This window comes from Lontra canadensis, unplaced genomic scaffold (genome assembly GCF_010015895.1).
Source record: "Lontra canadensis isolate GAN:19392208 unplaced genomic scaffold, GSC_riverotter_1.0 scaffold26, whole genome shotgun sequence".
Classification (NCBI taxonomy): Eukaryota; Metazoa; Chordata; class Mammalia; order Carnivora; family Mustelidae; genus Lontra; species Lontra canadensis.
In genome coordinates, this window is record NW_022631020.1 from 5,915,815 (window position 1) to 5,941,621 (window position 25,807).

At 34.5% G+C, this 25,807-nt stretch overlaps 1 protein-coding gene across 1 annotated transcript in view; it reads right to left on the bottom strand.

Annotated features, from left to right (window-relative positions):
* GPC5 (glypican 5) overlaps positions 1–25,807 on the bottom strand; it is a 1,102,001-nt gene that overhangs the window by 218,996 nt on the left and 857,198 nt on the right. The gene's annotated exons all lie outside the window — the stretch shown is intronic.

Genomic DNA, 25,807 nt, shown 5'->3' on the forward strand with positions numbered 1-25,807 from the left:
GTTTTCCCTGTTATTCTTGTAATTCTTTTTGCCCTATCACTATACTTCATTTATCTTGCTGGGAATGGCCCCATCCTTAATGCTGGTCTTGTCCCCAAGTTTACCAACTTCATACCTAATTGTTCTGGTATAGGCATCTCTCCCAATCATAGTAAGAACTCCCAGAACCAAATTTCATCTCATACCTCAGGGTCATAACTCCATCCACTACACTAAATTTTGTTTCAGCTTCCTCATTCTCGGCCTTGTGGTCATTACCCTATTTTCAGAATGTAAAGGCTGGAGAAGAGCTTTCTCATGTGTTTTAATGTTATCCCTAATTTCACATGCTTTATAAAAAGCTATGAAATATCAATCCAATGTTTTCCATTTGGTTTATGTTTCATCCATATTTAACTTTTGTGTTGAACATGAATAAAGTGAAAACTTCCTGAAATACCATAAACAATTTGATAGAATTTTATAGGTAAAACTTACACAAGCTGTATTAAATAATTTACTGACATATAAATTTATTATAAATCTTTTGTTTCATCATGCCCTAGCTCAGTAATTTTATTGGAATAAAACTAACATTTTTTAATATAATTTGTGCTTTGTAAGTCTTTTCCTGTGTTCTGCTTATGATTCCATTATCTTCTACATAAGCACTTTTGTATATTTAATTTAGAAGTTTTACATTAAGAACAATAAAAGAAAATCCTTTTATCTATATTTCCTCTTAAAATAAGGTTATAATAATGTGTGCTCTGTCACATATAGATCTTCACAAAACATAAGTATGAATATTTTATCATATCAATTTATGAAGAAAAAGCAGGGCTCCTATTACATGTACTATAACAAATTAATCTACAAAATCATAAACTCACACTCTTTTTAAAGAAGTAATAGGTAAAAAGAGAGAGAAAAGAAGAGAGGACACATTGTTGTTCCCAAGAGACACTGATTTATTGCTGCCACAGAAGAAATTTTTGAAAGGAACAAAACTTTTGCTACATATATAACAACAACAATAATAACAGCAATGAAACAGAACAATATTAACTGGAATTTTCAGTTGAGTCATCTGTTTGTCTATAATATAATTTAAGAGCACAGAAAAGTATCAGTTCTAGCTTTCTCCTCATTCATTCATGTGTTTACTCGTTCATTCATTCACTTACTCAAAACCACAAATATATGTATACTATGCTAGATATTAGGAGAACAAAATGGTTACAACACTGCCCTCAAGTTTCTCAAAACTAGCAGGGGAAATAGGCACATAATGACAAATATCATACACTGTTATACTGGACATTTGAAGAATACCTAATGGGCCATGAAACCACAAAATAAAATATAGTCAATTTATCATAGGAAGGTCACTCACAGATAAGACAGAATTTGGTCATAAAGGAAGAGTAGAATCTTCCAGGCTACCGAGGAGGATGCTATTTGAGATAGAAGGAACACTGTTTACAAAGTTAAGGGATAATAAAACAATATGATTTGTTAAAAGGAGTCCAATAGATCCAAGTTGTTCAAGGGGTGGAGTATTATGTGGAGTGACTTAGGAAGGAGAGGGGTGGAGTCAGATCATAAAATATGTGGTCAATCTAAAGCTAAGGAGATTAATTTTTATCAGGAGACAAGGGTGTGGCATTGAAGGCATAATGAAGTACAACAAGATGAAATTTGTGTTTTAGAAACATTGCCCTGAGCCCTGTGCACACTTGATTGTAGATGGGGTTGGAGAAGATGAACTGGGAAGGAAATCATAAAAGGTGATAGACAAAGAGATACTAGAGTATTTATAGGTGAAAACAAGAGAGAGAAAACAGATCTGAAAGGAGGCAGGATTTATAGGGTTTTGTTCTTATTTGAATAAATAATGAGAGCAAATGGTGATTGAGAGTTCAAAATATCAAACATGTTATCTCACTCTTTATTATAATTAATTCTGGAAAAATTATATCCTAAACTGATTTTCAGAGGAAGTAAGTAGCTTATTGAAGGTCACACAGATTTTAGATGCGTGTACACACACAGAGCTACATTGATGGTATCATCTGACCCTCTAAATTAGACCAGAGACTACATTATCTGACCCTCTAAATTAGTGGGAAAGGACAGAGACTAGAACAGCTCACAGTTCTCTGTTTTGGTTGCTGGTAACTGTTTGAAGGAAGATAATGAATTAAGTGGATGTACCTGAAGGATATCCAGGTAGAAATGAGAAATTGGTAGTTGGATGTAGATATGAAGAAGTCTCTTGTTAATATTGTTTTGTAGATGCACCCAGACTAGATGAGAGACATAGGCATATATAATTCTGTTGCTCTCTGTGTCTTACTGCTATATTGTATAGGTCAGATCAATATACATTTCCCTCCAGCTTTTCAGGAAAGAATTTATGATACATGTCCATTAGTTACTTCCTGAAGGGTAAAAGTCCTCTATACTAGTTTTTTACTCATCATATTATTCATTATTGCTACTATAACAGGGGGGAAACTCAGCAAGTCTGACTCCATATTGCTTATATTTCCCTTGCTACTATGACCCATAGCTTAGAAACTTCTGCTTAGCCTGAACTTAGGCATGTTATAGCTAAATTTGCCAAAACTGCTTTTTACCTGAACTCTACCTCACCTGAGGAGATAAGTACACACTGAAATGACTATGCTGTATTTAAGACTTACAGGAGTGATATAACCAGATTCTTGTACGCAAAGATCCACTGAACAGGGACAAAGAAGTTAGAGTACCTCCCTCAGCTGTCAACAGACATCAGCTACCTTTTGATTCTAACCCTGTCCCACTTCCTCATCTTTCTAACATTGAAGATCCAATTTCATGCCAAAGGGAGATGGTTATTTGGGACAATAGTCCACCAATTCCTCAGTTTGATGGCTTTCTGAAAAAAGTTGCTTTGCCCAACATCTTGCCTCTTGACTTACTGACCTGTTGTGCAGCAGGAAGAATGACCTTGGACTTGGTTTTCCTATCCTCAACAAATATGTGTCAAGTAACTATGGAGTGCATAATGCAAATTACACTATATAATCTGACCAGAAGAATGGGGTCTTTAAATGCTTGTAGTCATCTATCATCAATATTTGGCTTTATTTTCTCTTTATGTCTATTTATTTTTCTATTTGTTATTGATCTTATCACAAGTTCTTTTTGCTTAGCTGCTGAAATTCTATTTTGAATGAGGACTATCAATGAAAACACACAAGTAGAAAGTTTACACTCTTTTAGCTGCCTGACAGTCATTGCAAAAGCAAAAGGATGACAACTTTTGCTCTTTTGTACATACGGCTTCTGATTTAAAATGACACAAAAATTAAAAAAAAAAAAAAGAAATGGTGGGAAAATTAAATAACCAAAGAACTTTGATGTAAGAGTAACACAGTCTTACCAGGGATAAAATACAGAACACATAGAGGATGGACAGAAATTATTTTTCAGACTATACAAGGGCAGTTCTTGGCACTTCCCTATAATTAATATCTGGTTTACTGAAAAAAATATGAGACTATTTCAAATTTCCTCAGACTTGGATTATAATATTCATTTTATTAGCCCTGGAACAGAAGAAACAGAAATTTTAGTGATTCTGTTACACTCTGTTCTTAAGGCTTGTTAAAAGTGCATTATTTTGTCTGTTCTAAAAGAAATTGTTGCTTAGTTCAGCCAGGTGACTGGAGGTCACAAAAATCCTTTTCCCTTAAAAAAGAGAGAGAGAGAGAGAGAGACAGCTCTTTCTTCATGGAGTAATTCATGTTAATGCATGGACCAATGGTCCTGAGATCCATTAATTAAATTAATTAGACTTCATAGCATTCACTCATGAACCATGATGAAAAAAATTAGAAGGAAACAGGAAACACACACACTTAGCATATGGTTTTGTCAGTGTTGGGCCCTTGAGAATTATTAAATGAAATCTTGACATAATTCAAAATTAATAAAATCTGCCTGATCTCTGAAGGTATTTTCATAACTTAAGTAATTTATGCAAATTAACTTATATCAAAATGTGTGCTCTATTGCTGCCCACAAGTCAGGATGATTTCACAATTTGTAATATAATAGTTGTATCACTAACATGAAACTATATTTCTGTGAAATTAAGTGATAATAGTTCTATCTGATTAAGAGTGTTTTACTGGGAAAATACTGCTAATATATATAGGGGCTTTCAAATATTTTGAAGTTCATAAGAAATTAATTATAATGAAATAATACATTCTACTAGAACCATTTGATAACAACGGGTAAATCAAATCCTCATTGTTGTGGACTTTACTAAAGATTATTTTATGACTAAAAAAGTTAAAGTATCTAGCATGGTGCCTAAAATATAGTGTGTAAAAATACACCACTCTAAAATGACCTCATTCAGTTTTAGGTTTCAAATGCCAGCTACATGGTAGCTGATCCAAATTTTTATACATTCACAATTTCTGAACTAAAATTTAGATAACCAATATATCCACTTTTTTTCTCTACCTTAACGTGTCTTAAACCAAATTCTTATTTTTCTCTCCCTAAGTCTATTTCTTTCCTCCCATTTTTCTATCTTATTATAGCTTGTTAAATTGGAACTTTACTGCCTTTTGGCTAAGGTAAAAAATTTGAATCACATTCCCATATCAAAGTCATTAACAAATCTCACTTTACTTTAAAAAATATCAAAAATATCTCTTAATACACCAAGAAGATCTAACAATTGTAAATATTTATGTCCCCAATATGGGAGCAGCCAATTACATAAGAAAACTGTTAATCAAGATAAAGAGTCATATTGATATAAATACATTAATAGTAGGAGATCTTAACACACCACTCTCAGTAATAGATCATCCAAGCGGAAAATCAATAAAGAAACAAGAGCATTGAATGACACATTAGACCAGATGGACCTCATCGACATTTACAGAATATTCCACCCTAAAACAATAAAATACTCATTATTCTCGAGTGCACATGGAACCTTCTCCAGAATAGACCACACACTTGGTCACAAATCAGGGCTCAACTGATACCAACAGGTTGAGATTATTCCCTGCATATTTTCATATCACAATGCTTTGAAACTGGAGCTCAACCACAAGGAAAAGTTTGGAAGGAATTCAAACACTTGGAAGCTAAAGACCACTTTGCTTAAGAATGCTTGGATCAACCAGGAGATCAAAGAAGAACTTAAACAATTCATGGAAACCAATGAGAATGAAGACACGTTGGTCCAAAACTCATGGAATAAAGCAAAGGCAGTCATAAGGGGGAAATACATAGCCACCCAAGCCTCCCTCAAAAAAACTGAAAAATCCACAATACACCAGCTGTCTTTACACCTTAAAGTACTGGAGAATCAACAACAAATTAAGCCAACTCCACACACAAGAAGGGAAATAATCAAGATTAGAACAGAGATCAATGAGATAGAAACTAAAGATACAGTAGAATGCATCAATGAAACTAGAAGCTGTTATTTTTAAAGAATCAATAAGATCAATAAACCATTGGCAAAACTAACCCAAAGGAAAAGAGAGAAGGCCCAAATTAATAAAATTATGAATGAAAAGGGAGAGATCACAACTAACACCAAGGAAATAGAAACAATCATCAGAAATTATTATCAACAGTTATATGCCAATAAGTTAAGCAACATAGATGAAATGGATGCATTCCTGGAAAACTATAAACTTCCAAAACTGAACCAGGAAGAAATTGACAACCTGAATAGACCAATATCTAGTAATGAGATTGAAGCAGTGATCAAAAACCTCCCAAAAAACAAGAGCCCAGGACCTGACAGATTCCCTGGAGAATTCTACCAAACTTTCAAAAGAGAAATAATACCTATTCTCCTGAATCTGTTTCAAAAAATGGAAGCTAAGGAAAACTTCCAGACTCTTATGAAGTTAGCATTTCCCTGATCCCAAACCAGGCAAAGACCCCACCAAAAAGGAGAATTTCAGATCAATATCCCTGATGAATATGGATGCCAAGATTCTCAACAAGATCCTAGCTAATTGGATCCAACAGCACATTAAAAAGATTATCCACCATGAAGAGGTGAAATTCATCCCTGGATTGCAAGGGTTGTTCAACATTCACAAATCAATAATGTGATAGAACAAATTAATAAGAGAAGAGAGGGGGCACCTGGGTGGCTCAGTGGGTTAAAGCCTCTGCCTTTGGTTCAGGTCATGATCCCAGGGTCCTGGGATCAAGCCCCACATCGGGCTCTCTGCTCAGTGGGGAGCCTGCTTCCTCCTCCTCTCTCTCTGCCTTCCTTTCTGCCTACTTGTGATCTGTCAAATAAATAAATAAAAATCTTTAAAAAAAAATAAGAGAAGAGAGAAGAACCACGTAGTCCTCTCAATTGATGCAGAAAAAGCATTTGACAAAATCCAGCATCTGTTCCTGATTAAAATGCTTCAAAGTATAGGGATAGAGGGAACATTCCTCAACTTCACAAAATCTATCTCTGAAAAACCCACAGCAAATATCATCCTTAATGGGAAAAAGCTGACAGCCTTCCCTTTGAGGTCAGGAACATGACAAGGATGCCCACTCTCACTATTCTTGTTCAACATAGTATTAGAAGTCCTAGCAACAGCAATCAGACAACAAGGATAAATAAAAGTTATTCAAATTGGCAATGAAGAAGTCAAACTCTCTCTCTTCTCAGATGACATGATACTTTATATGGAAAACCCAAAAGACTCCACACCCAAACTACTAGAACTCATACAAGAATTCAGTAATGTGGCAGGACATAAAAATCAATGTACAGAAATCAGTTGTTTTCTTATACACTAACATTGAAAATATAGAAGGGGAAATTAGAGAATCAATTCCATTTGCTATAGCACCAAGAACCATAAGATACCTGGGAATAAACCTAACCAAAGAGGTAAAGGATGTATACTTGAGGAACTCCAGAACACTAATGAAAGAAATTGAAGAAGACACAAAAAGATGGAAGAGCATTCTATGTTCATGGATTGGAAGAATAAACATTGTTAAAATGTCTATACTGCCTAGAGCCATCTACACTTTCAATGCCATCCTGATCAAAATTCCATTGGTATTTTTCAAACAGCTGGAATAAACAATTCTAAAATTTGTATGGAACCAGAAGAGACCCCAAATTGCTAAGGAAATGTTAAAAAAGAAAAACAAAACTGGGGGAATCCGTTGCCTGATTTCAAGCTTTACTACAAAGCTGTGATCACCAAGACAACATGGTACTGGCATCAAAACAGACACATAGACCAGTGGAACAGAGTAGAGAGCCCGGATATGGACCCTCAACTCTATGGTCAAATAATCTTCGACAAAGCAGGAAAAAATATACAGTGGAAAAAAGACAGTCTCTTCAATAAATGGTGCTGGGAAAATTGGACAGCTATATGTAGAAGAATGAAATCCGACCATTCTCTTACACCATACAGAAAGATAAACTTGAAATGGATAAAAGACCTCAATGTGAGGCAGAAATCCATCAGAATCCTAGAGAAGAACATAGGCAGTAACCTCTTCGACATTGGCCACAGCAACTTCTTTCAAGATGTGTCTCCAAAGGCAAAGGAAACAAAAGTGAAAATTGAATTTTGGGGACTTCATCAAGATCAAAAGCTTCTGCACAGCAAAGGAAAGAGTCAACAAAACAAAGAGGCAACTCACAGAATGGGAGAAGATATTTGCAAATGACAACACAGACAAAGGGCTGATATCCAGGATCTATAAAGAACTCAAACTCAACACACGCAAAACAGATAATCATGTCAAAATATGGGCAGAAGACATAAACAGACACTTCTCCAATGAAGACACACAAATGGCTAACAGACAGATGAAAAAATGTTCATCATCACTAGCCATCAGGGAGATTCAAATCAAAACCACATTGAGATACCACCTTATACCAGTTAGAATGGCCAAAATCAGTAAGACAAGAAACATCATGTGTTGGAGAGGATGTGGAGAGAGGGGAACCCTCTTGGACTATTGGTGGGAATGCAACTTGGTGAAGCCAATTTGGATAATAGTGTGGAGATTCCTTAAGAAATTAAAAATAGAGCTCCCCATGACCCTGCAATTGCACTACTGGGTATTTACCCCAAAGATACAGACGTAGTGAAAAGAAGTGTCATTTGCACCCTAATGTTCATAGCAGCAATGGCCACAGTCACCAAACTGTGAAAAGAACAAAGATGCCCTTCAATGGATGAGTGGATAAGGAAGATGTGGTCCATATACACTATGGAGTATTATGCCTCCAATCAGGAAGGATGAATACCCAACTTTTGTATCAAACATGGATGGGACTGGAAGAGATTATGCTGAGTGAAATAAGTCAAGCAGAGAGAGTCAGTTATCATATGGTTTCACTTATTTGTGGAGCATAAGAAATAACATGGAGGACATAGAGAGATGGAGAGGAAAAGTGAATTGGGGGAAAGTGGAGGGGGAGATGAACCATGAGAGGCTATGGACTCTGAAAAACAATCTGAAGGTTTTGGAGGCGTGGGGGATGGGAGTGGGTTGAGCCTGGTGCTGGGTATTATGCAGGGCATGTGCTGCATGGAACAGTGGGTGTGGTACATAAACAATGAACTCTGGAACACTGAAAAATAAAAAAATTTTTAAAAATCAAAATAAATAAAAATTTTTAAAAAAGAAAAAAATATTAAAAATATGGCCACCTCTTCCCATTATAGCGCTAGTGCAAATCATCTTATATCTTTTCTGGGTAACAGCAAATGCATCTTGACAATCTAGCCTTGCTCCTTATAACCAGTTCCTAACTCAGCAGTCAGGAAGTCATTTAAATTGTGTATTCTATCATTCTCTATTCAAATTTTCCATCTCATTCTTAGTAAAATCCAAATCTCTACAGTGGCATGTAAAGCCCTTCATAGCTGGGCAGCCCCTTTGCCTTACATTCATGAACTCTTCTTTTTATTTCACCTCAGTCACTATGATAACCTAGAGACCTCTTTCTATTTCTTGAACATAACCATCTTCCAGCTCTTCACATTTGTTGGTCCTGTCACTTGGGATACTCTTCCTTCCTACATCTACTTTATGACCTCTTTCATCATCTTCAATTTCTTGATGGAATGTCAATCCTTTATTCAATGAAGACTTACTTGAAAACCATATTTAAAATTGAAGCCTTAGTCTCGTGCTCAGTGTTTTCATACCACTTCCCTGTTTTGGTTTTCTCCATAGCATTTACTATCATCTGATATAATTAAGATATAGTAAAATCTATTTCTTAATTATTTTTTTATTATCCCTCCCACAATTAGGTGTTTAGTGGGATCTATTGTGTATTTTATTCACAGTATTCCTAATGACTAAAAAAGTATATAATATTTATATAAACATACACTATATAAGCATTCACTGAATGCAAGAATTAAATGTAAAAGTGTAGTCATATGTTTAAGAAAAAATACTTATTTTTTAAGCAGATTTTGAAACCTGGCAAGTTATAATTTGGGAAATATACTTTCTCTCATCTCAGGTAAGGGAAATATTGGCAGACATGCCCCAATCCTTCTGCAGAGTTTCCCATTCAAAGCCTACTCTATAATTTCCAAATCTGAAGTCTCTGTGGGACCAATGGAGTTGAGGATTAGCTGGGGTACCCAGTGTCCTATTCTCAGTGTGAGGTGCCAGATTTGCTCAGCAGACAGGTAGGTAAGGAATATGGATTTCTAATTTTAATGTTGTCTGGTGTAAGGTTACAATGATCAGCCATTCTAACCTTTGCTCAGCAATATATACTCTCTTTCTGAGCAAAACCAAGTTCTATGTCTACTCCTGTCTGTTTCTCTGATTTAATTTCTCTCTTTACCTAGAATAACCTCTCTGTATTTCTCATCTTTTTGAATCCTTCCATCTCCATGGAGGAAAGGTTAATTGCAAATTTGACTTAATAGTGAATCTTCCCAAATATCTTCCTTCTCAGAACTTTTATTGCCTTATAAACCCAGGGAGGAAAAATATAATTTAAAATTTATTATATACATCATTTTAATTGAGTTTCATTTAACTAACAATAGATTAACTGATGTTGTACATTCTTCCGTAAAGTAATAGCATGCTTTCTGCTGTGTCTATGTGGGTTGAATGTCCCAACTTAGCTTTATGTTAACCAGAATTCAAATGTGTTTGCTCACCTAGCTGTTTATTTCAGTTATATAAAATTTAACCATACTATTATATGAATAAAATCAATGATACAATTTTTTTAAAAGATGGGTTTTGTTTCTGCAAAACTATATTGTGCTTTGAAAAGATTAAAAAATATTAAGTTAAATTATAATGAGGATTAAACAACAGTAAAATTGAAGAAATTATAATATAATAATAAGATTTTTTAAAAAAACTTTACTTATTTGACAGAGAGGGACATAGCAAGAGAGGGAACACAAGCAGCTAGAGTAGGAGAGGGAGAATCAGGCTTCCCACCAAGCAGGGAGCCCAATTCAGGGCTTGATCCCAGGACCCTGGGATCAGGGCCTCAGCCGAAGGCAGATGCTTAATGACTGGGCCACCAAGGCATCCCAATAATGAAATAAGATTTAAAAGATTTGGCAATCATTATTTTTATTCTCTTTTAATACATTAAAATTAGAAATTACAATTGATTCATTATGATTTATATGAGGAAGATAATATATAAAAATTCCAGTCAATAGAGATGATCAGAGGATACTGACTTACATCAAAGTATTGGACAATTAATGCGTATTTGTATTTTTAAAAAAATCCACACTTAGGTGATTTTTTAGACTATCCATCCATCAACTGATCTTATTACATTTGAATAAAAGGTTTCTATACTTATTGTTATCTAACTTGCCCACGAATCTGATGTCTCCAACTAGATTGTATAATTCATTAGGATAGAGTCATTATAGTAGATCTTATGTTTCCTTCCCACTTGATTATATGGGAACTATTTAATAAAAGCAAATTGAATAATCTTGGGCTAAGCCAATGTTGTTCTGTAGAATACTAATGGTCTGTATGTTTTCAAAAATCCCAGGGAAGGGAAAAAAGTAAACACTGGAAACCTTATAAAGATTATCTAGTTAATGGTAGAACAGTGAATGAACCTGAGATATGCCTGATTCCATAATCACTGGTCTTATCCACAGCACCACAGTAAAATTTCTTTCATTCATTTGAATAAATCTTAAAAAAAAAACCTCTGTTTGATTTTCTAGTTGACTAATGATTTAATCTGAACTCATAATATATTTATGTAATGGCAATGGTATCTACTGAAAACTTCATAGTGGGAATAGATTTAAAATAAACACTGAATAGCACATTCTATGACCTATGTCTGTAAGCTTAAAAATAATTGGCATATGGTATTGAAACAATAAAACAAAATCTATTCCAATATACTCATTGCTTTGTACCTTAAGTTCAGTTTTAACCAACTATCAGTTCATCTGTGTTTATATATTTATGTGATGGTACAGTTATTTCAAAAGTCTTGGCCAAAAAAATTTACTAGATTTCTGATTTTCTCATAACCATAGCAAGCCTTTGGCAATAATGCAGTACTTGTTATTTAATGCAAAAAAATCTTATTAGGATTCCAAAGTATAAATTTTGAATAAAATAGTGACATTTCTTTTCAAGACAAGGACAACACTTTAGTAGAAGATACATGGGTTAGTCCCCCAAAACAAGAAAACTTTAGGCCATATATATATATATATATATACACATACACATATATATATATATACACATACATATATAGCCTAATATTATTTATATATCTCACACATATAATATGGCCCAACATTATATATATATATATATATGGTAAATGTTTACACATGGCAGTATATGAGTACGATGATGGTCATTACTTGTAAATAATTTGTGAAAATTGATAGGATAGTTACAGAAAACAACTCATCCTTGTTTATTATGTAAAACTAAAGTCCTGCTATATGGATATTATGTTTTTGAAAAAACATCAGTCTTACACCAGACACAAGTTTCTAGTTTCTTAAAAATAGAACTTTATTAATGTAAAGTATGGAATAAGTAAACTGTAAGATTCATAAAGGAAACTATAGTCTTGGAGCTATTTTATTTATTTTGAAGTGAAAAATGGATCTGTTGTACTTATTTTGAAAGTTAAAAATAAGGTTGAAAGATAGCATTGTAGGAAGATCCTAAGCTCACGCTCTCCTACAGATACAACTAGATAACACCTAAATCAGTGTAAAAATAACCCAGAAAATGAACCAAAGTCTGGCAGACCAGATTTTTCACAGCTAACTATGTAGAAAAGAAATCACACTGAAGAAGGTAGGAAGGGCAGAAATGCTGTCTGAAACTGAATAAATCAGCTGAATGTCCACTGGAGGAAGGGAAGGGTTGGCTTGAAGAGAGAAGAAGAACGAAACACCACACCAGGCAACCCAGCCACAGGAAACTTGCATGGGAAAGACAAATAACCATAACAACTGGCTTGGAAAGCCAGAGGGTCTAAATTTTGTGAGTTCTTAAATCAATGGGGCTTAATATTTGAAGCTTCAAAAAAATTAGAAAATTTGGCTCTGAAAGAGCCTGAGGGCATTAAGAAAATCATCCCCCACCCCTTAAAGACACAGCACAAAAAACAGCACCCCCCCCCCGAGAAATACCATAGAAAAAGCAGTTTGAAAAATATCTGGGATATAAGAAAGGTTATTTATTTATTAATATCACAGCATATGCTAAAAGGGAAGGATCTTTGGGAGCTGTGTCTTAAGAAAAGAGGATCTGGTAGTCACCATTTTCCTCCCCCAAACCTCCAGATGAGATATGTGAATACCTACAGGAAGTAGCACAATGCAAACACTCTCCACTTAGCTTGTTAACAGAACACCCCACCACTGTGTGCTTCTGAGAATTAGCCCCCTCTAATCCAGCCAGGTCTCCTTCTGTAGCAGTCCAACACAGACCTTGCTGGCACCACACACTTCACTCCATGTTCTCCTGTGGAGCTGTCCCCTCAAATATGCCCTTGCCCAGAGGCCATCCAAAACAGTGCCAAAAGCCAGGCAGTGTGCAAGCAGTCCCAGTAGGGGCCAGCACCACTCCAAAGTGACTCCTGCTCTGGAAAGAGGGGAAGATAACCACACACACTAGTTCCATGGGCCCTAGCTCTGGGCTGGGGGTAGACATCTAATCTGATTATAGACCCACCCATCAAAAAAAAAAAAAAAAAAAGGTTCTCAAGGGACAGCATGAAGAAAGTGCCATGCAGTTTGATGCCACCAAGGTTTTAGCACACACCTGGTCTGATCCAGCTTAAGCCCCAAAGTGCCCCAGACTGGCCTCCTAACAACATAGAGACAAAACCCTTCCCACAACAGGCAAAAACAGCCACTCCAGAGGACTAGAATGAAGGCAAATGTATCCCCACCACAAGAGTAGGGCACATACAACATGCATAGGAGACTTCCTGAAGCACCGGGTCCTGGTAAACAGGGGACACTGCATGGGAGGGCACGACAGTACCTCTTCCTCATAAGGTCACCACTTTTAGAAGCAAGAAAGGTAAGCCCAGTGATGGGTATTAAGGAGGTCAGTATAGCCTGGAGCACTGGGTGTTATATGCAAACAATGAGTCATGGAACATTACCTCAAAAACTAATGATGTGTTGTATGATGACTAACATAAATTTAAGAAAGAAAGAAAGAAAGAAAGAAAGAAAGAAAGAAAGAAAGAAATGTAGAGTTAGACAAAATGAGGAGACAGAGGAATATGTCCCAAATGAATGAGTAGGACAGTCCCAGGAAAAGAGCAGGGTGAAAGAGAGATAATAGGTCTCACAAAGAATTCAAAGTAATTGTCATAAAGGTACTCACTGCACTTGAGAAAAGAGTGGAAGATCTCAGTGAGACCTTCAACAAAGAGCTAGAAAACATACAAAAGACCCAGTCAGTGATGAAGAATTCAATAACCAAAATTAAAAATAATCAACTGCAGATTAGAGGAGTCAGAAGAATGGATCAGTGAACTGGAAGACAGTAATATTAACCAATCTCATCAGGAAAAAAAAAAAAGAATATGTTAAGGGAACTCAATGACATCATCAGTCATAACATTCCCATTATGGGGATCTCAGAAGGAGAAGTCAGATAGAAGTTGGGGAGAAAACTTATTTGAAGAAATAATAGCTTAAAACTTCCTAATCTGGGGAAGGAAACAGACATCCAGATCCAGGAAACACAGAAAGCACCCAACAAAATTAAACCAAGGAGGTCCACATCAAGACACATAATAATTAAAATGGCAAAGAGTACTGATAAGGTGAGAATTTTAAAAGCTTCAAGAGAAAAGAAAACAGTTACATACAAGGCTATTAACTGATTTTTCAGCAGAAACTCTGCAAGGTAGAAGAGAGTGGCATGACATAATCAAAGTGCTGAAAGGAAAAACCCTATAATCCAAAATACTCTTCCCAACAAGGTTATCATTTAGAACAGGAGAGATAGCTTCCCAGAAAAACAAAACTTGAGGAGTTCATCATCATGAAATGAGCCTTACAAGAAACATTAAAGGAAATTCTTGGGTTGGAAAGAAATGGCTATAAACAGGAATAAGAAAATTATGAAAGGAAAAAATTCTACAGGTAAATGTAAACATATAATAAAAGTACTAGATCAATCACTTATAAAACCAGTATGGAAATTAAAGTACAAAAGCAATAAAATCAACTATATCTTTAAGAATCAGTCAAGAGGGGCGCCTCGGTGCTCAACGGGTTAAAGCCTCTGCCTTTGGCTCCAGTCATGATCCCAGGGTCCTGGGATCGAGCCCCACATTGAGGTCTCTGCTCAGCAGGGAGCCTGCTTCCCCTCCCCTGCCTGCCTTTCTGCCTACTTGTAATCTCTGTCAAATAAATAAATAAAATCTTTAAAAAAAATCAGTCAAGAAATTCACAAAATAAAAAGGAGTATGACATCACTTAACAAAATGGGGGGAGGGCTAAAAATTTTGTGCTTTTAAAATGGGTTCAAACTTAAGTGACCACCAGCTTAATATATGCTACTATATGCATAAAATGTTATATATTAATCTAATGGTTGGCACAAGTAAAAAACCTATGATAGCTATTCAAAAAAGAAAGAAAGGAACCCAAAATTAACAATAGAGAAAGCCATCAAATCACTTATGAAGAGGGCAAACGAAGAAGAAGGAAACAGGAAGAAGCTATAAGAATAACCACAAAACAAGTTAAAATGGCAGTAAGTACATACTTACCAATAATTTCTTTGAATGTAAATAGTCTAAATGTTCCAATCAAAACACATAGGATAATTATATGGATAAAAAAATAAGAACTATTTATATGCTTCCTATAAGAGACTCACTTCAGAACTTAAGACACATGCAGATTGAAAGAGAAAGATGGAAAAACATTTTAGCATCCAAATGGAAGTGAAAAGAAAACCAGGGTAGCAATATTCATACTGGATAAAAAAGACTTTAAAATAAAGACTAATAGGAAACACAGAGTGACAATATATAATGATAAAAGGAAAAATCCAACAAGAAGATATAAAAATTATGCACAAACATGGGATCCTCATACATAAAGCCACTCTTGACAAAAAGGAAGAAATTGATAGTAATACAATAATAGTGGGGGATATTAACACATCATTTGCCTCAATAGAGAGACCATCCAGACAGAAAATCAAAAAGTAAACAGTGGCTTTGAATGACACATTAGACCAGATGAAACAATTGGATATATTCAGAACATTCCATTTAAAAAACTGTAGAACATACATTCTTTTTGAAAGTGCATGGAAAATTCTACAAAACAGATCATGTTAGACCACAAAACAAATATCAACAAATTCAAAATGATTGAAAGCACATTGTGCTTCTTTTCTGACAACAATATGAAACAGGAAATCAATCAGAAGAAAAAGTTGGAAAGAAAACAAATACATGAAAGTTAAATCACATGCTGTTAAATGAATGGATGCATGTGTCAACAAAGAAATCAAAGAAGGAAGTAAAAAAAAGGGGGAATAAATTAAAATGAAAACATAATGGTCTAAAATCTTTGAGACGCAGCAAAGACCATTCTAAGAAGGAAGTTTATAGCAATATAGGCCTACCTTAAGAAACAAGAAATGTCTCAGAGAAGCAACTTAGTATTATACTTCAAGGATCTAGAAAAAGAACAAATAAAAGATCCAGTAGAAGGGAGGATATATTAAATATTAGAGCAGAAATAAACAAAATAAAAACTAAAACAGCAAACAAACAAAAAACAATTGAAAAGATTACTGAAACCGGGAGTTGGTTCATTTGAAAGATCAACAAAACTGATAAGTAGTTAGCAAGACTCATTGAATAAAAAAGAGAAGACTCAAATAAATAAAATTAAAATTGAAGAAGAAGAAATAACAACCAACACCTCAAAAACACAAAGGGTTATGAGAGAATACTGTGAAAAATTATATGCCAACAAATTAAACAACTACCCCAATGGATAATTTCCTAGAAATATATAACCTTCAAAAACTGAATTAGGAAGAAACAAAAAATTTGAATAGACTGATTATCAGTAAAGAAATTGAAACTTTTTAAAAATTAATCAAAAATACTTGCAACAAACAAAAGTCTAGGATACATAGCTTCACAGATGAATTTTACCAAAATTTAAAGAAGAGTTAATATATATTCTTCTCAAACTATTTCAATAAATAGAAGAGAAAGGTTCTAAATTCTTTCTATGAGGTCATCATAACCCTGATGCCAAAAGTAGATGACGCCACCAAAAAAGAAAACTACAGGTCAATATCTCTGATGAATGTAGATGCAAAAATCCACAACAAAATATTAGCAAACCAAATCCACAACACATTAAAAAAAATCATTCACCACAATCAAGTTGGATCTATTTCAGGAAAGCAAGCATGGCTCAATGTTCACACATCAATTGACATATTACACTAACAAGAGGGGATAAAAACCATATGATCATCTCAAGAGATGCAGAAAAAACATTTGCAAAATACAACATCCATCCGTGATAAGAAGGTTTAGAGGGTTACAAAAGTAGGTTTAGAGGGAACATACCTCAACATAATACAGGCCATATATGAAAAACCCACAGCTAACATCAGATTTAGTGGTGAAAAATTGGTAACTTTTCCTCTCAGAATCAGAAAGAAAACAAAGATGTTCACTCTCACCACTTTTATTCAACTCAGTACTGGAAGTTCTAACCATAGCAATCAGACAAGAGAAAGAAATGAAAGGCACTGAAATTAGTAAGGAAGAAATAAGTTTCACTATTTGCAGATGACATGATAATTACATATAGAAAACTCTAAAATTCTATCAAAAACTACTAGAACTAACAAATGAATTCAGTAAGGACTTGGATACAAAATCAATTACACAGAAATCTGTTGCATTTCTTCATGCTAGTAATGAAGTAGCAGAAAGAGAATCTTAAAAAAAATGCATTTAAAATTGCACCAAAAATAATAAAATAACTAGAAAAAAACTTAACCAAGGAGTGAAAAAACTGTACTCTGTACTCTGAAACCTACAAAAAATGATGAAAGCAAATGAAGATGATACAAATAGATATTTCATACTCATGGATTAGAAGAATCCAATATTGTTAAAATGTCCATATTACCTAAAGTAGTCCACAGAGTTAATATAATCACTATCAAAATACCAACATTTTCAAAGAACTTAACAAATAATCCTAGACTGTATTTGGAATCCTAAAAGACTCTAACAGCCAAAGCAATCCTAAGAAAGAAGAAAAAAGCTGGAGGTATCACAATTTAAATTTCAATATATGCTATAAAACTGTAGTCCTTTAAACAGTATGGTACTGGCACAAAAATAGACACAGAGATCAATCGAACAGAATAGAGACCCCAGAAATAAACTCATGAGTATATGGTTAATTAATCTATCACAACAGAGGCAAGAATGTACAATGGAGGAAGAGACAATTTCTTCAACAAATGGTCCTGGGAAAACTAGATAGCCATACAAAAGAATAAAACTGAACACACACACACACATGCACGCGTGCACGCACGCGTGCACATAGACACACACTTAAAATGGATAAAAGACCTAAAGGTGAGACCTAAAACCATAAAACTCATAGAAGCAAACAGAGGCAGTAATTTCTTTGATATCAGCTATAGAAACATTTCTCTAGATATGTCTCCTCGGGTATGGAAAACAAAAGCAAAATTAAAATATTGGGGCTACACCAATGTAAAGATCTTTTGCACAGTGGAAGAACTAACATTAACAAAACAAAAACAACTGAAAGGAAGAAGATATTTGTAAATAATATAACTGAAAGGAGTTAATATTTAAAATATATAAAAAATTCATACAACTCAATAGTTAAAATCTGATTAAAAAATTGGGAGATCTAAATAGACATTTTTCCAAAGAAGACATATGGACAAAAGACACATGGAAAAACATTCAACATCACTAGTCATCAGGGAGATGCAAGTAAAAATCACCGTATCACCTTGCACCTGTCAGAATGGCTAAAATCAAAAACAGAAAAATAGCAAGTGTTGGTAAAGATGTGGAAAAAAAGAACCCTTGTGCACTGTTGGTGGGAATGCAAACTGGTAAAGCCACTGTAGAAAACCATAAAAATGTTCCTCTAAAAATTAAAAAATTAGTTACTATATGATCTAGTAATTCCACTACTGAACATTTACCTAAATAAAGCAAAAACACTAATTCAAAAACATATAATATGCACCTTTATGTTAATTGCAACATTATTTATAATAGTCAAGATACAGAAACTACCCAAGTGTCCAGCCAAAGAAGATTAAAAAAAAAATGGTATGTATATATAGAGAGAAATATTATTCAGCCTTAACAAAGAAAGATCTTTGCATTTGTAGCAACATGCATGGACCTAGATGGTATAATTCTAAGTGAAATTAGTTAGAGAAAAACAAATACGTTATGATTTCTCTTACATGTGGAATTTAAGAAACAGTGAACAAAGGAAATAAGAAACAAATATAAAAACAGACTCTTAAATGAAGAACTAGTGGTTGCCAGAGGGATTGTGGTTAGGGTGGAGGAGTGAAATAGATAAAAGGGATTAAGAGTACACTTACTATAATGAGCACTGAACAGTTTCAATCACTATATTGTACAGCTGAAACTAATATAACTTTATATGTTAATTATACTTAAATAAAAACATATGTTAATATAAAAAGGAAGAATCTGGTATAGTGTTATTTACTGGTTTTATATAAATAAAATAAAAATAACTAATAATAGTGATGAAAACTAGATAATTACCTTAGAGTTTTATTCTTTATCAGATTTTTTTGATAAAAACACGAAAACATGAAGTGAATAGAAATTGATTTAATTGGGGGCGCCTGGGTGGCTCAGTGGGTTAAAGCCTCTGCCTTCGGCTCAGGTCATGGTCTCAGGGTCCTGGGATCGAGCCCCACATCGGGCTTTCTGCTCAGCGGAGAACCTGCTTCCTACTCTCTCTCTGCCTGCCTCTCTGACTACTTGTAATCTCTGTCTATCAAATAAATAAATAAATAATTTAAAAAAAAAAAAAAGAAATTGATTTGTTTTTTACTTTTCCTACATTTTTATCAGGTAGCAAAGAGCCACAAAAGTGTTATGCAGAATTTCTGTTATTTTCTCTCTAAAGTGCAGAGCTAAAAGAAATGAATTATTTGAAGCTGTGAAGAAGCCCTTCTTTTTTAGTGGTAATTTCTTTCCTTTGTATAACCTGAAGTAGAAATACATTTAAAACACCAACAAAGGGGAAAAGAGGATAAAACCATGATGACATAAGGCCCATTGGAAATTAATAATGTTCTTGATTGACTCATGGTATGATAATCTAATATTCTATTTGATTATTACCCAGCAACATGGAAAGATCACATTTGCTCTTTGTTCCAACTCAACACAATAACTACACTTTTATCACAGGAATGTCATAATTTTACCTGTTTTGTCATAAGGCAGGTTCTGTGTAAACTCCTCAGAGAGTAGCCAGATAACTTTCAAGTATGTTTGATAACCCAAAGTCCACTTGGTCAAGTGCCCCAGGAAAAAATTCAAACTGTGATAAAGGCACTTCTTTGACCCATAGTTCTAAAGCCACTAGCTACATAGACTTCTTAAGCATTAGATAAGCCAGTGAGAGGAAGTGTCAAAGCTTGAATGTGAGGCCTCAAGTTTGAATATCTACTCTTTTCCAATGGGTTTCCTGAAACAAGGAGAACAATTATTTTGCATAAAAAGTCATACCACCAGCCTAGTGAAGCTACATACTTAGTTCTCTGATCCAAGTATTTGTCATCTCCTTCAATAAGTCTTTGCACAAGTCACCTAAATAGTTTATGCTCTACAAATCCAGATGTGAACATGAAAATATCTGAAATTAATGATTATTTTACTACATTTAAACACTGTTATTTAAAAAAATAAAAATGTCAACATTATTATTTCATTCATTCTCTTGTTTAGTCTGATTTGTTCAGAAAAGTATTTAAAATCATTTTTTCTGAAGTTACTCTAATATCCATTCTCAAAGAATTCCATGCTATGGAAGCACCTTCACATGAAGTCAGTTGTGTTTCTAAGTTTAGAGAAAGATATTTTCTAATTACTTAGGATTTTATTTTTTCTACTGTGGAATATTAACTGAATTTGTTAAAATAAATCTTTTCAAGTTGTCATGGCATTCTATCATGTATGTTAGTTCCTCATGATGAAAAAGCAAGAAACACTAAAATGTAGAAAGAGTACAAATAAGAGAATTCTTTGTGTCACCAGCCTACAAAGCAACAGAAATGCCTTGACATGTTAAAACAGCTTATTTCATTTCAAATGTAACATTGTCTTTGAAAACTCTGCTAAAATTTTGTGCATTTATAAAGAAAAATGAATATATATTTTTCTAAACTAGTTAAGATCTGGGGCAAGATTGTAGAAATTAACAAAGTGAGGTTGGAAGAGAATGACCTAAATTCAGGGCCAAATTAACTTATCCTGGAAGTAAAAATGCTGAAGTTCTAATCCTACTTACTTTATTAAAAAAATTGTTAAAAGATACTTGGCATACAAAGTTGTATTTGTTTCAGATTTACAAGATAGTGATTTGGCAATTCTATATATTACTCAATGCTCATCACAGTAGGTATAATCACCATTATCATATAACATTATAACAATATTATTGACTACATTTCTTATGCTGTATTTTTTATCTCCATGACTTATTTATTTTATAACTGGAAGTTTATACCACTTAATCTCCTTCATCTATTCTGCCAATCTCCCATCCCCTCTCTGGCAACCACCAGTTCTCTGAATTTATACGTCTGCTTCTATTTTTTGTTTGTTCATTTGTATCTCAGATTCCACATATAAGTGATGCCAGATAGCATCTGTTTTTACTTAATCTTGTTAATAAATAATCCTGAGTTCACAGTCTCTGAGAAACAAACTGAAGGTTTGGGGGGTTAGAGGGATGAGTGAGCCTGGTGGTGGGTATTAAGGAGGGCACGTACTGCATGGAGCACTGGGTGTTGTACGTAAACAATTAACCCTGGAACACTGGATCAAAAACTAATGATGTATTTTATGGTGACTAACATAACATAATAAAAAAATAATCCTGACATCCTTTTCTCTGCTAAATTGTCAGATATTCTCACTGAGTCCTCCTCACCCACTTCTAGCATCTTCCAATAAAAGGCCCTGCCCTGTGTTCCACAGCAATGACTTTACAATGTATTTACTTCAAGCCTCTTAGCACTTCAAGACCATTTCAACATCGTCCTTAACTTCTCTCAGCCACCAGCATTTTCTATTTCTGATCTATCCTGCACAGAGAACCATTTATTTATACTTAAATACTACTTACTTATGTTAACTCTCAATTGCTTACAGGATAAAGCACTACTTTTTTAAACCTTACTCTAGTTTGGAAATACTTTTCTCCCCCACATGTGTTGACTCACTGATGCTAGAATATATTTATTTCTAGCACGTCTACCTACTTTTTCCATGCCAATTAGCACACTTCCAAGAAATCTTTCCAATCTCTTTTTTGTTATCTACATGAATTATGCACATTCAATTGACCACAATAGCTAATCATAACAACTTCTGTTTAAGAAATTCTGGAGTCTGACTGTTGTGTTTCTTTTTGTATAATTATCCTTATGTGCATAATTTATATATACACTATGAGGACTACACCACCCATAAAAAAACCACACACTGACCTATATAAAAGTACACTTTCTGTCTTCTTTATAATTGTTAATATGGCATATTATATATTCACATATATATCATATATTCACCATCATTCATTTGAATTTTCAAACTTTTTCAAGTTTTTATTTACTACAGTTTCTTTTACATGTGAATCACAGTGCTAAGTGAGAATATAGCATGTCTTCAAGAAAAATAATAACCATTGTAAATATGCAAGTGAAGAATTTAAGTAAGAATGATAACAACTTATAAATCATTTGTATAAGGTGCCTAAGTTGTGCAGATGAAAAGTGACTGACTAGGACAAGCATTTTTTTTTAATAAATTGGATTGAGGCTACTTAACAGTTATCAATTGAGCAATTTATGTATCTTTTGATAATCTTACTCCATCTTCAAAACAAACCTTTGAGGTAAAGCACATCATTATCTCCATCTTACAGATGGGATAACAGATGCTCATAATGGCTAAGTCACTTGTCCTAAATCATTCCCTCAGAGCTACTAGAGATAAAAAAGTTCAGAGAAGTCTTTAAAACATCATTTGCTGTTATGATGAGACATAATGTACTTTCTAGGTAAAAAATAGAGTTAAACACAAAGACTTTTACCTGTATAACTACAAATATATATATATATATATATATATATATATATATTTGTTGATATATATATATTTTTTCAAAGTGTTTCAAGATTTCAAGATGCTGTGTTATTAAGTCATATATGCCCCTTGTAGCTACAGTCCACCACCCTATACTCTGCTGTATTCTTCTGGGCCTGTAGACATTTCCACAACTCCTTTGCCAGCTGGCTTTCTCTTAGTGGAAAGTACAAGAGGGAGACTGGAAGGAGGAGGGTATAGGGTTGAGTTTTCTGTTTATAATTCATGTCAGCATCTTAAAACAACAGAGGACAATGACAGTTTTAGCCTTTTGCCTCTTTTGACACACTGAGCACCAGCCTTTTTGCCTCCTCAGAGGTACTTGCGCCAACTTATATTGAACCCTGGGTGGTCTGAGCACCAGCTTCAGGGCATCACCCTAAGTTTTCTAGTACCATTTGTGAGGAGTCCTTTCTTACTTTATATTCTGGTAACTCCAAATCTTCTCTTTTGTTCCCCCAGCTCTGATGTAACAGCTACTTTCTAAAATTATGAATTTTTAAATTATCTTAGCATCCTTTCTTTGCTATTTCAGGCTTTTGACATCTGGTGGCCAGTTCTCTGTTTAAAATACATAGTATAGTTTCAGTTTTTCTGACTGTATCCTTTTTTAAAAGTTTATATTCTATTAGTCAACTTACAGTACATCATTAGTCTCAGATACAGTGTTCAATAATTCATCAGTTGATGCCTGTCACCTAATTACCCCAACCCCCCACACTTCCCCATCAGCATCCCTCAGAGTTAAGGTTCTCTCATGGTTTGTCTTCCTCTCTGATTGATCCCCATTCAGTTTTCTCTTCCTTCCAATGATCATTTGCACTATTTCTTATATTCTACATATGAGTGAAACCATATGATAATTGTCTTTCTCTGGTTGAATTATTTCACTTAGCATAATACCCTCCAGTTCCATCCATGTCAATGTAAATGGTGGGTATTCATTCTTTCTGATGACCAAGTAATATTCCATTGTATATATAAACCACATCTTCTTTATCCATTCATCTGTTGAAGGACATCTCATCTTCCTCCATGGTTTGGCTATTGTGGACCCCAATGTTCATAGCAGCAAGTGTCCCTTCATTTCTCTACATCTGTATCTTTGGGGTAAATACCCAGTAGTGCTGGGTGATAGGATCGTTCTATTTTTAACTTCTTGAGGAACCCCCACTGTTTTCCAGAGTGACTGTACCAGTCTGCATCCCCACCAACAGTGTAAAAGGGTTCCCCTTTCTCTGCATCCTCACTAACAATTGCTGCTTTCTGTCTTGTTAATTTTAGCCATTCTGACTGGGTGAGATGATATCTCATTGTGGTTTTGATTTGTATTTCCCTGAAGCCAGGTGATATGGAGCAATTTTCATGTGTTTGTTGGCCATTTGTATGTCTTCTTTGGAGAAATGTCCGTTTGTATATTCTGCCCATTTCTTGACTGGATTATTTATTTTTGGGTGTTGGGTTTTATAAGTTCTTTATAGATCTTGGGTACCAACCCTTTATCTGATATGTCATTTGCAAATGTCTTCTCCCATTTCAGAGGTTGGCCCTTAGCTTTGTTGACTGTTTCCTTTGCTGTGCAGAAGCTTTTAGCTTCATATAGTCCTAATAGTTAATTTTTGCTTTTGTTTCCCTTGCCTTTAGAGACGTGTCTTGCAAGAAGTGGCTGAAGTTAAAGAGGATGCTGCCTATATTTTGCTCTAGAATTTTGATGGATTCCTGTCTCACATTGAGGTCTTTCATCCCTTTTGATTTTATCTTTGTGTATGGTGTAAGAGAAAGGCAATGTCTCATTCTTCTACATGTGGCTGTCCAATTTTCCCAGCACCATTTATTAAAGAGATTCATCTTTTTTCCATTGGATATTCTTTCCTGCTTTGTCAAAGATTAGTTGACCATAGTGTTGAAGGTCCATTTCTGGGCTCCCTATTCTGTTCTGTTGATCTATGTGTCTGTTTTTGTGCCAGCACAATGCTGTCTTGATAATCAGAGCTTTGTAATATAGCTTGAAGTCAGGCATTGTGATGCCCCAGCTTTGGTTTTCTTTTTCATCATTCCCCTGACAATTCAGGGTCTTTTGTGGTTCCATATGAATTTTAGGATTGTTTGTTTCATCTTTGTGAAAAATGTCTACGGTATTTTTACAAGAATTCCACTGAATGTGTAGATTGCTTTAGGTAGCATAGACATTTTAACAATATTTATTCTTCCAATCCATGAGCATGGAATATTTTCCCATCTCTTTGTGTCTTTCTCAATTTCTTTTATAACTGTTCTTTAGTTTCTAGGGTACAGATCCCTTACCTCTTTGGTTAGACTTATTCCTAGGTATCTTATGGTTTGGGGTACAATTGTAAATGAGATGGATTCCTTAATTTTTCTTTCTTCAGTCTCGCTGTTAATTAGTAGAAATGCCACTGATTTCAGTACATTGATTTTATATCCTGCCATGTTGCTGAATTGTTGTATAAGTTCTAGAAATTTTGAGGTGGTGTCTTTTGGGTTTCCACATAAAGTATCATGTCATCTGTGAAGAGTCAGAGTTTGACTTCTTCTTTGTCAGTTGGAATGGCTTTTATGTATATTTGTTGTCTGATTGCTGAGGCTAGGACTTCTAGTACTTTGTTGAACAACATTGGTGAGAGTGGGCATCCCCATCATGTTCCTGACCTTAGGTGAAAAGCTCTCAGTTTTTCCCCATTGAGAACAATATTCACTGTGGAATTTTCGTAGATGACTTTAATGATATTGAGGTATGTTCCCTCTATCCCTAAACCTTAAAAATTTTAATCAAGAAAG